Consider the following 13,170-nt stretch of genomic DNA (forward strand, 5'->3'; position numbering starts at 1 on the left):
GGTTGAGCCATACTGGGGACACCAAAAAGTGATATATGTAGTTGCTGAAAGGCTCAGATGAGCTCCAATACTGATCAAGCTGACTCTTCACTGATAAAATAAATTTAAAAACTAAAAAAGAGAGAGATCAAAAGTACCTTGCCATAGAGAGGATCACTAGCTTAGTACTGAGCTCCTCCTCTTAGTAAAACAGAGTTAGCAAACACAGGAAAAATATATATTTTTTAAAAATCACAGTGTGTATTTTCAGTGCAATTTAATAGACTATGGGGATGCATAAAACTTATGTAGGGTGCTATGGGAAAAGTTGCAGTCAGAAAACAAAAATGAGTTCTTATGGAAAAAAAGATGATTTATGTAATTTAAAAATAAATGATAGAAGCCAAAAGTAGTAGAAGGAACACTGGACTGCTGACAGGTTAGAACAGCACTCCAAGAATTCACTCGCCTATTTAATAAATTTTACCTAAGTACCTCTTCTGTCCTCTGTTCTCACTCACATCCAGACACTGGTGATACAACAAGAGATAAACCAATCACTGCTCCCATAGAGCTTTATTCCAGAATTCGGAGCAAAAAGAGACATTGAAATAAATGATAAGAGGAATGGTCAGTAATATGAATGATAGATGAAGATGATCCTACATCTTCAAAATTAGGTCTTCCAGAAGGAGACTAGAGAGCAAATGAAAAATAAAAAAGTAATAGAAAAAATGTTCTCTGAGCTGATTGAGGTTTACATCACAAGGACTCACTGAGAAAAGTTAAAAAGCATTCAATTATATTGATATCAAATACTAAAGCATTTTGGTTAAAAAGCATTATTAGAGGTAACAAGGACCACTCCATTGTGGTAGAATATTTAATTCACGAGGAAAATAATTTTAAATGGAAGTACTCCTGTTAAATAGCCTCAAAATACAGGAAGTAGAAATTCAGAGATCCTCCAAGGAAAAGATGACAAATGCACCATCAAAGTAGATCTCAAGAGGTCTGTCTCAGTTGTTGACAGGAAAAACAGAAAACAACAAAATAACAACAGGTGTTAAAACATAATCAATATGCTCAATCTAATGGAAACGTATCCAATTTTGCCTCCAACCATTAGAAAATATTTGGTCTTCTCGAGCATGCAAGAGACATTTAGGGGAAAGATACCAAGATAGAGACTTGTGATTTCTGAATTCCAAGATGAAATGCTACACTCTGATAATGCTCCAGACTGGTACCATTCATCACTCCTGCAACATTCAACGCTAAAGACAATTGAGCAATGTTAAAAATTTCTTAAGAAAAGGATTATTACACAAGAGCTATACTGGGCCAAAAAATGTTCATGTGAGAGGAAAACTGAAGCATGTTTCCCCACATACAAGCAGTCACAAAGTATGCTTTCTAGAAGAAAAAGAAAACAACAAACCATGCATGGAGGCCAAAAGGAAAATGACTCAGCATAAAGAGGTAAAGAAAGAGGAAGATATGGTATAAAAAATCCTAACAAGCAAAATAATGAGCAGAGCAATCTAAGGACTTACTGGTATATGTTAGTAAAGATGTTTCAAAGAGAAATTACATTATGAAAAAAAAGATCTGAAAATAAGTATGCAGATTTTTAAAGATATATGAAGAGTTTTTGGAGGAAAGGGTAGGAAGGAAGTAAAACTGGTAAATTTCTGAACTTGAAAAAGAGAAATACACATGGACATTCTTTTTATTGATAGAGGTTAAAATATTTTGGGAAAACATTTTTTTAACTTAATTTAATTAAATTTATTTTTTAAGGCAATCCCAGAGCGATGTATATTGTGATGTCGATGCAGTAGCAACCTCTCCGACTTAGAACCAGGTTGGGATTATCACAAGTTTCCCACCTGGTTTCGAATCCTATCCCATTGGTTTCATTTCACTTACTTCCACCAATTCATCTCTCCAGGAGCAAACACTCCTCTATTTTTCCAAACATTCTGTTTTGTAAATTTCAGATCTGCGGCGGGCAGCTCAGTGGCCCAGGATGGAGACTCTGCAGGAGCCAGGTGCTGCACGGGTGGCAGACGCCAGCATGCCCCCGAAAACATTTTTAAATGTATAACTTGGAAGAAACTGAAAGATAATTTCAAGATGGAAAATTAGGACAAAGGAAATAAGGATAGACAAAAGCATAATAAAGAGATAAAAGAGGGGCGCCTGGGTGGCTCAGTTGGTTAGCGGCTGCCTTCAGCTCAGGTCACGGTCCCAGGGTCCTGGGATCGAGCCCCGCGTCGGGCTCCCTGCTCTGCGGGAAGCCTGCTTCTCCCTCTCCCACTCCCCCTGCTTGTGTTCCTTCTCTCGCTCTCTCTCTCTCTCTGTCAAATAAATAAATAAAATCTTTTAAAAAAAGAGAGAAAAGAGAACAAATTTAGTAACCCTACCATACAAGACTCCATGGAATAAATAGCAAAGCAAAACCAAGCTTTTTGCTGTGGATAAACTATATACCCAAAACAAAGTAATAGAGAATTGGAAGATGAAAACACAAAGAAGAAAACGACAGGCATAGAAATACTAACATTTTGAAAAGTCTCAATTTAAACAAACAAAAAAGTTCTATTTTATCAAGTGAATAAAAAATGTTCAACAATGTCAATTGAAGCCATAAGTACTTTGGCCAAAATAACAATCATAATGAGAGTCTATGAAAAAACTATCTGAACTTGATACCTAAAGAAGAGCATAAGTTATGATACATTAAATATATCAATCACAAACTTTATTAGAAAGAAAATACAGTTGTGTATCTCACAAGAAACTCACATATTTTTCAAGGTTTTTTTTTTTGGATCTGACATATTAATCCTAAATTGTAAATAGAATAAATGTGTAAGAATACCTACAAGAATATTGACACAAAGAAATAGTATGGGTAAATTTTCATGTCATATTTTAAAACATTTACCATTGTAATAATTAAAATAAACATTAAATTATTAAAATTAATATTAAATTATTAAACATAAATTGTTAAACTGAAAGTTAAGATCAACAGTCTATGTTTTCTCTTTCTTATCCTTTCTCTTTCCCAAATGCATATACATTTATAACAGATATATATGTACATATACGAACAATTCCATAATTGGTGTTAGAAAAATTGGTTCTCTTCTTCAAAAAAACAAGGTACATCTCCACTTCTTACCATACACTTAAAATTGCAGTGAGATTGAATACTTAACCACTAAAAAAAAGAGAAGCACAAAAATAAATGGAATAAAAGATAGTCAAATACATTTATAAAATGGAAGAGGACAAAGCATTTCTAATTTTGTCATAAAATTCAGGAACCACAAATGAAAATAATATAGAATTAAGGGAAAGTGAAGAACTTTTATGTAGCCAAACATACTGTATTCAAAGCTAGGAAAAACATTCACCATATATAAGAAAAACAAACGGCCATTATAACAGATAAATAACTTCCAAATTAAAATGACCAATAACAAAAAATAGAAAAAGGGTATGCAAAGAAAAATAATAAACTTATGAAAAAACTCTCAATCTCACCAAAAAAACCCAGAGAAATCAAAATTAAAATAAAAGAGAAATAAAGACATACCAGTTTGGCTAAGAATCAAAAGATTGCTCAGTACCAATATTGATGAAGGCATAAGGAAATGGATTAATAACTGGAAATCTTCAAGGACACCCAGGAAGTAGTATCAAAAATTGAACACAAATATTCAGTTGTATCAGCAATTTCACTTCTAGAAATTTATTTTAGGGAAGTAATTAGACAAGTGCACAAAGATACATGATTCTTATCTCAGCATTTTTTTCTGACAGGAAAAATTATAAAAACTTCAATGTTTACCCAGCATTGTTTTATTTTTTTTAAAGATTTTATTTATTCATCTGACAGAGACACAGCTAGAGAGGGAACACAAGCAAGGGGAGTGGGAGAGGGAGAAACAGGCTTCCCGCTGAGCAGGGAGCCCGATGCGGGGCTCGATCCCAGGACCCTGGGATCATGACCTGAGCCGAAGGCAGACGCTTAACGACTGAGCCACCCAGGCGCCCCTACCCAGCATTATTTTAATTACAGGACATGCACGCAGTGGAATATCATGCAGCAATTTAAAAGTCTAGATAACAATGAATCATGGAACACTATATCTAAAACTAATGATGTAATGTATGGGGATTAACATAACAATAAAAAATTAAAAAAAATAAATAAATAAAAGTCTAGATATATGTGTATATATATATGCATGAAATTTGTCCAGACTAAGGGGAAAAAAACAAATTAAGATAGAATATGTATGCCATGATCCTATTTTTGCATGATGTAGTTAAAATTTATAGTTACATCCTGGAGTTGTAAAAATGTAACTTGATTTCATTATAACTGAATTCAATCTTTTGAGGTCCTATTTCCATTCAGTGATAGGAAAAAAATCAATCTCAATCACGCAGGGTGACTTCGAAAATTATTTTAAAACTTGTTTATTGAAGCTTAACTCAGTCTCCTCATTCCATTTTTTCCTTTATTTTCTCTCGGAACCTTCTTCCTTGAGACATCTGGCTACAGAAGGAAGCTCCTGGATATGCCGGCGCTCGACACGGGAGGTGTGGTCTATCTCTGAGGTTCACAAGGATTACAGGCTGGTCCCACCTGGGGTCAGAGGACTGGACCTCGGGTTCCGTCCAGGGGTAGAGGGTCCCATCTTGCTTTCGTGTTTTTGCAGTAGTCATTGCTGGTGTCTGGGGTTCCTGACATGTCCTTATGCCATGAGTTCATGCACATTCTCCCTTCTCCATTCCAGACTCTCAGCCTCTTTCCACCCACCAGGTTTTTCAGCGATGGTTCAAAACAACACGGTTGTTTTTGAGGGGATGATAGGACTAAGTGGTTATTTTTTTTAGGAGATGAAATCATGACTCTCATAGAAAAAGAAAATGAATACACGGCAAAGATGTTGTTTCGCTCATTAATTAATAAGGGAACCAGTGATGTTGCAACCCAGTTCAAAGAATTCAGAGAACAGGATCTGGAATTCTTCCCATCAGTTTTGAGCCGGAGTAGGAACACCGCCACCAGGAGGCTCCAAACTACAGTTGGGAGAAGATAGTTTCGGCCCACACAGGCAACAATCTCAGAAGGCTCACTGCTTCCAGTTTGCCTTAATCATTTCATTGACCTTTAAATAATGTACCACTGGGTTTAATGTAATTAAATCTATTGGGCTTCACTGATTGTATTACTGGTGGGGTTTACTGCATTTGGTTGAATAATGTCTTGTTTCTCTAAAATCTAAACTTATTCATCAGAACTAGTGCAAACATCTGACGACTTATTTTCTCTACTGTAGCGCCTTTCTATACATCATTTTATTGTAAATCCGTTTCCTTTTCTACATTTTCCATTATATAACAGAGAATTACATAGTTTTTAAAAAAATTTATGGATTAGGTAGATTGCATTATCTAAGAATCTCAGTTCATGATAATAATTTCTAAACAGAAAATTGTCAATAAAGGTAGGTTTTGGCTGTGGGAAGTCTCGAGAGCCACTGCATTACACCATTCTGCTTCCTTCTTGAGACCTGTGCTGTGAGCATTGAGGAGAGAAAGTATCTCCAGTGGAGACCATGACATTGGGCTTCAGTTGGGTTTGCCTTCCCCATAATCATGAGTCTGAGGAGTCTTCCTATTAAATCACTTCCTTGGGGCCGATGCCTCATTAATACAGATGATACTTGAAATTTATCATCCCATTTCTGTTCCAACATATGTGTATAAATTAATGCAGTGAACACTTAGGGTACTTCTTGACTATTATTTCCCATAGCACTTCCAAAACTAAAAATATGCTCACTTATCTGCATAATTCTATATTCTGAATATATCATTCCTTTCTCTATTACTCTGTGTGCAAGGGTAATTTCAATTTTACATGATAAATTAATTTTTAATTTATTTATTTTAGAAAGAGAGGGAGCATGCACAAACAGGGGGAGGGGCAGAGGGAGAGAGAGAGAGAGCGAGAATCTTCAAGCAGACTCCCCGCTGAGCACAGAGCCTGACGCAGACTGGATCCCAGGACCCTGAGATTGTGACCTGAGCTGAAATCAAGAGCCAACCACTTAACTGACAGAGGCCCCGGCGCCCCTACATGATAAATTAATTTTTAAATTAAAATTAAAATTAAAAATTAAATTAAATCAAATTAAAATTAAAAATTAAATTGCATAGATGTTTCCAAATCTGAATTCAGAATTCAGGGTAAATTCACATCTTTGAAATGTTTTGTAGGGTGCCTGGGTGGCTCAGTCGGTTGAGCCCCCAACTCTTGATTTCGGCTCAGGTCATGATCTCTTGTGAGAAGGAGCCCCAAGTGGGGCTCCACTCTCAGCGGGGAGTCTGCTTGAGATTCTCTCTCTCTTCCTCTGCCCCTCCCCCCACTCATTCCCTCTCACTCCCTTAAGTAAATAATCTTTAAAAAAATTTTTTTAATTTAAAAAATAAAATGTTTTGTATGTGAATGGAGCATTTAACTCACATGTCACAAAATAAGGCAAGACTGGGGCGCCTGGGTGGCTCAGTCGTTAAGCGTCTGCCTTCAGCTCAGGTCATGATCCCAGGATCCTGGGATCAAGCCCTGCATGGGGCTCCTTGCTCTGCGGGGAGCCTGCTTCTCCCTGTCCCACTCCCCCTGCATTCCCTTGCTCCCCGTGTCTCTTTCTGTTAAAAAAAAAAAAATCACCACCTGGGGTGATTTCTAAAAAACAATAAAAAATAAAAAAAATAAGGCAAGACTATCAAAGAAAATTAACAAAAATAGAATCAAGAATTAAATTCAAATATAAAAAGGTAGCAGGAATAATAACACAACCCCATAGCTATTGCTTGGAAAATACTAACAACAACCTCTACCAAAGCTAATCAAGAAATTAAGGAAATATTAATACAGTAATAGTGAGAAGGGAATATAATCAATACAAAAGTGGTATCTTTTAAATTTTTAACAGATTTGTACTTTTTTAAAAATGAAAGTTGCTAGTTCTGCTAGACCAGGTAGTGCAATCATTATTTTTTTTTAACATTGTTGTGGATTTCAGAGGGCTATTCACTAATAAATGTATTGCCCCGAAAAAGTGATATCTTTTAATAAGAGAAACTTACTAACATACACTCAGTTCTGTGCTTCAGAAGTGAACAGACCTCCTCATAGATATCCCAGGGGCAGCCACAAACACATCTGTAATTGACCTCAGATTCTTCTCCTTACCCTCCCCCCGAATCTGTTCCTTCTCTAACTTTTCCTGTCTTAGTAGATGGCACCACTACCATGCAGTGGTAAGTCAGAGGCAAGAGAATTTTATTCATTTCCCTTACAACACACATTCCATCACATTACTAAATCTTGATTGCTTTTGTCTCTTACATATATCTAAAATATTCCCACTTCTGTCCATTTTTACTGCCAATAGCCTAGTCTAAGCAAACATCATTTTTCACATTAGTGCATCCTACCGATCTCCTTTCATCCACGCATAACCCCATCTAAACTATTACCCAGTCAGTAAGCTTTCGAATCAACACATCCCATCATTTCTCTCCCTGCCTTGAAACCCTTGGGTGGCTCGCTGGCCTTTACTCAAAAGAAAAACTCAGCACAAATCACAGGGTTCCACCTGACATAGTTCCTAATAATCATCCCACTCTGGCTCCCGTTTTTTTCATGCTCCATGTATATAATCTTTCAGGTACTTGAGAGCATGCTTTAAAACTTTTATGCATGACGTTCCATCAACTTTTCCTGCCCTCCTTCACCTAAACGATGTCTACAGTCCTCAACTATGAAATTTAAAGGGACTTTGTCAGGGAAGCCTTGCTTGGGGCTTCATCCCCACTCTTAGACAAGGTAAAGCCCCCCCATAATATTCATCTCACTTACAATACTTACTCTCCCAATGGCTGCCCTCCTTTCTGGGTTGTAAGCTCTGTGAGGATGCCTGCTGCATCTTCCTGTTTACCACTCTTTCTCAAATATGTGCCGTAATGTTTAACACGGCACATGATTCATAGGTGCTTCCTTGGGAAGCCCAGAAATATTTAAAAGGAGTTTAGAAAAGGTAAGGTGAAGTATGACACTATTTTTGAATGTTAAACCTAAGTAGAGATAATATGATATGATCTAATGAATACGTAACTAGAAATACATTCAGCTGTGATTAACAGGAGCCTGAAAAACAAATTAGGGCTTTTATTTTTCTTACATCCTGAAAACCGTTAAGGTAGGGAGTCCAGAGCCCGTGCAGCAATCACAGATAAAAGTTAAGTGTTGTCAGCTTACAGATGTTTTTAAAATCATGGAACTAGATAAGAGTACCCTAGTAAGGAAAGATAGGAAAGGAAGAGAACAGGCATAGGACTGAGCTTTGGGGGACCCTAGCAGAAGAAATTATTCAATAATATATTCCAGTAACACCAAAGAAGTGACAAGGTGAAATTTCCAAAGCTAGCGTCATACATGTGACCTTTAAGGCTGCTGCCGGTGAAGACTTAAAAGTGAAAAAAAAAATGGTATTGGAAACTGGAGACAAAAGGATCCTTTTATTTTTTTTAATTGTAAAGATATTTATTTATTTGAGAGAGAGCATGAGCAGGGGGAAGAGGCAGAAGGGGAAGGAGAAACAGACTCCCCGCTGAGCAGGGAGCCCTATCAGGGTCCTGGGATCATGACCTGAGCCAAAGGCATACGCTTTAATTGAGCCTCTCAGGTGCCCCCAAAGGGATCCTTTTAAAATAGAAGCAGAAAGTTTAGTAACTGACACAACAACATAGAAAGTAGAACATGTACTTATCAACTGGGTGATTTAATTGGGAGGTTTCCAGGTAGAGTGTTGGCGGTTTTGTTTGTCTTCCTTTTGTCATTTATAGTAAATGGCAACAAGAGACAGATGAGCTAAAAAAAAAAAAAAAAAAAAGACTTAAATATAAAGGAGCCAGAATTGTTTGAAACTGTCAGTTTCTAAAAATGGCCAATGATGCCAGGCTTCAAGCATAGAACAGATTGAAGGCACCGTCAGGAGAACACGGTCTAGGGGCGCCTGGGTGGCTCAGTCGTTAAGCGTCTGCCTTCGGCTCAGGTCATGGTCCCGGGGTCCTGGGATCGAGTCCCACATCGGGCTCCCTGCTCTGCGGGTCGCCTGCTTCTCCCTCTCCCACTCCCCCTGCTTGTGTTCCTGCTCTCGCTGTGTCTCTCTCTGTCAAATAAATAAAAATCTTTAAAAAGAAAAAAAGGAGAACACAGTCTAACAATGAAGTTCAGCTTGCAACTATAAAATATTTTCCTCAGATATCAGAAAGATCTAAGTTGGTACCTCCAAGAACCATCCGAATGACAGGGCTTCTAAAAAAACCTAAAAAGTGGTATCTCTGCTATAAACATCCATGTGCAGGTCTTTGCGTGGACAAAAGTTTTCAGTTCCTGGGTGAACATCAAGGAGGGTGACTGCTGGGTCATATGCTGAGAGCAAGTTTAGTTCGGGCTGTACCATTTTGTATTCCTGCCAGCAATGCGTGAGAGTTGCTACGACTCCGTATCCTCACCAGAATATGATGTTTGTTGTCAGTGTTGTGGATTTTTGCCATTCTAATGGGTGTATAGTGGTACAGAGGATGATGAGTATCTTTTCATATCTTATGTGCTATCCATAGAACTTGTTTTGTGAGGCGCCAGTTCAAGTCCTTTGCCCACTTTTAAATGGATTTATTGTTGAGTTTTAAGAGTTCTTTGTATATTTTGGTTAACAGTCCTTTATCAGATAGACCTTTTGCAAATATTTTCTCCCAGTCTGTGGCTTATTTTTTTTTCATTCTCTTATGTCTTTTACACAGCAGATGTTTTTAATATTAATGAAGTCTAGTTTATCAATTATTTCTTTTGTGGATCATGCCTTTGGTATTGTATCTAAAAAAATCATTGCCACAGCCAACTTCATCTAGATTTATTCCTATGCTAACTTCTAGGAGTTTCAGGGTTTTGTATTTGACATTTAAGTCTCTGATCTATTTTGAGTTAATTCTTATGAGGGGTATAAAATCCGTGTCTAGATTCATGTTTTTGCATGTGTAAACACTGTAGGACTATAAACTGGTACAATTTTTTTGGAATGTATTTTGGTATCCTCCCCCAAAGTTAAAAATTTTAATGTATATTCCCTATGATCCAGAAAAGATTACAATCCTAATATTCATCAAAATTTAATACTATGGGGCGCCTGGGTGGCTCAGTCGTTGAGCATCTGCCTTCGGCTCAGGTCATGATCCCAGGGTCCTGGAATCGAGCCCCGCATCGGGCTCCCTGCTCCGCGGGAAGCCTGCTTCTCCCTCTCCCGCTCCCCCTGCTTGTGTTCCCTCTCTCGCTGTGTCTCTCTCTGTCAAATAAATAAATAAAATCTTTAAAAAAAAAATTTAATACTATTTGTCAGCATAAGTTGGTTATGGTGCAGTAAACAAATGAGCCACAAAAGCTCACCGTAAACACAGCGAGTGTTTATTTCTTTATCATGCTGTACGTTCAGTATTCAGGGATTTTTCTCTGCCTCGTCGATCAAGGTCTCAGGTTGCTGAGGACTTCAGTCTCTTCATATTTACCTCTCTGTGCTTGGCTTTCAGGGAAAAGATCTGGAGAGTAGCACAAAGGCTTTTTACTTTCTCAGCCTAGAAATGATATTTGTCACATCCCCTAATAGTCCCCTGGCCATAATTAGTTACATGGACTCGCCTAGCAGCAACGTAGTTTTCCAAGAGGCTTGGAAGGAGGGGAAAATAAAATATGGATGAGCTCTAAAAATCTCGACTTCAATTACACATTAAGGTGGCTTCATCTTTACCAACCTTGGATATCTCTCTGTTATCAAGTAAAAAACCCAAATATGTCATAGCTAGCTAACCTTATTTTGTTTAAAAGAAACCTCTCCACTTCTTCCTGGATAATAGTTTCAGATATTAATTTCTGCTCTTTTATTTCTCCCCTATTTCCTTCCTTTTCTTTCTTCCTCTTAAACATATCAAAGGCTCCGTGCTTCCTGGCTCGAGGAGGAATGTAGCAGGACCACAGCAGAAGACCTTGGACTCTAAATCTGGATCTTCAGTCCGGAGAGGTCCCCTGGGCTGCGTGTATCACGTGAGTAATTCGCTACTGCATCCTTCTCCTTGGGTAGCTCATGGATATCTCAAATTGTACTCATTATTGTTTTCCTGAAAACTTGCTCCTTATCTATGTTCCTTATCTCACCACATCACATCCCCATTCGTCCGGTGGCCAAGGTCATCACCTGGATTATGACCTTATCCCCACAATTTCTGGGCACCAAGCCCTCGTGAATCCAAACACCTCCTTCTCTGCACCTCCATTACCACCTTCATCTGCCATCCCAGGTAAGGGGACAGCCACTGATCTTGTCTCTTGCGTATGGGCTTCCTTGTCTTCAATTTCTTCTGAAATGTAAACCGGACCGTGTTACTCCTTTACATAAATCCTTTAACCCATTCCCCATAATTATTAGGATAAAATGATTCTCTAAATCACTCAAGACATCATGCCTGCCTGCCTGCCTGCCTGCCTTTTAAGCCTCAATCTCACAGTCTATACTTGCTCTGCTTTCCAAAATGACATGCGATCTCTCACCAAGAATTTACGCATCCTATTGAGAATTCCTATCTACCTGGGCTAGACGTGTGCCTTTTTCTAACAGGTGGTTTGGGTGTGCACCAGTTACCAGAGTGGATGCAAGTTCGGGAGCTTGACAGAGCCACACCTTTGTGCAAGTCAGGCCCAAGGGGAGGGTTTTGAGGGGACAGTTTCTATGCTAAGATGGAGCCTTCCTAGACTATTCTTACAAAGGTAGTCCCTCTTGCCCCCCATCTTTATCCCTCTTATTTGCCTTTAATTTCTGTCATGCCAGAGTTTCCTTTGTAACTCAATATAATTTGTAATTTTATTTTTAACTTACTTATTTCTTCCTGTTTTCTGCTTCATTCCTACTAAATTCTAAGCTCCATTAAAGATCTTGCCTATCTCGTTCACAGCAGTACCAACATGCCTAGTATAGGGAGGGCTCTCGAAGAGTCCTTGTGAACAAATAAAGAATGAGATCATGATGACTATCACAACTAATTATGGTTTTACAGCTCTCAACCAAGAACCATTAAGTGAAAGGCACCATACTTGTAGTTTTGTTCCAGTCATTTGTATCATAAAAAGGAGGCAGAAAGTACAAGATGATCTCATTCTCAAAGAATTTATAGTCTAGTTTGGGATAGTCATACCTGCATGCCTACACAAGCACGAGCACCCCACGGAACAAATCCTGTACCTGTTTGTGACCTGTTACCTTCTATCACTTTTTCCGGGCCAAGTTCTTTAAAGGATTTAAAATAATGCAATACATCGTACCTCTCACGGAAGTCATAATTTGTTTGGGCAGCCAAGACAAGGACATACGAGGAATTATGGATCGCTATATAAAATAGATGTAATTATGTTCAAATAATTCTATAGACAACAAATATTAGGCCCCCGATTTTTCCTCTGAGACCCAGTTTCCTCATGTATAACAGGGGCTTTGCAAAGACCAAAATACAAATTATAGGAGTGTCTTCTGTAAGCTGTAGATCACATTACAAATCCAACATGTACTAATATTAAAGATCTTCCCAAAGCATACCAAGGTAAGTTAAACAAGACACACTCAGAAAGCACAAATATTGATAAAACATTAATTCAAAAGCCTTGACCTTGGTTTTTCATCGTTCCTACTTAATTTTAACTGCAACATTCTTAAATGTGAGGGAAAACCTTCATCAGGGTTGTGGAACCAAGGAGCCAGTTCTTGGTCCAGAGTGCCTTTATTCGTGGTTCACACATTTTACTTCATTTAAACAAGTGCATTTTAAGCACTACTTAGTACTTTGCTATGTGAGGTGGGGAGTATAAAGTAAGATTCCTTTCCTGAAAGATTCAAGAGATAAAATGCAAACCAATTATAAACAATATTATACCAAAACAAAATGCACTCTGGCTTCCCTGATGTCAGTGCGAAGACATTGGGAGTATTCTAGAAACAAAATATAAGCTCACTTTGTGAGGGTCTCTGGGTCTTAGGTAATGTGTGCAACAGAGAT

Source organism: Halichoerus grypus, chromosome 14 (assembly GCF_964656455.1).
Source record: "Halichoerus grypus chromosome 14, mHalGry1.hap1.1, whole genome shotgun sequence".
Classification (NCBI taxonomy): domain Eukaryota; kingdom Metazoa; phylum Chordata; class Mammalia; order Carnivora; family Phocidae; genus Halichoerus; species Halichoerus grypus.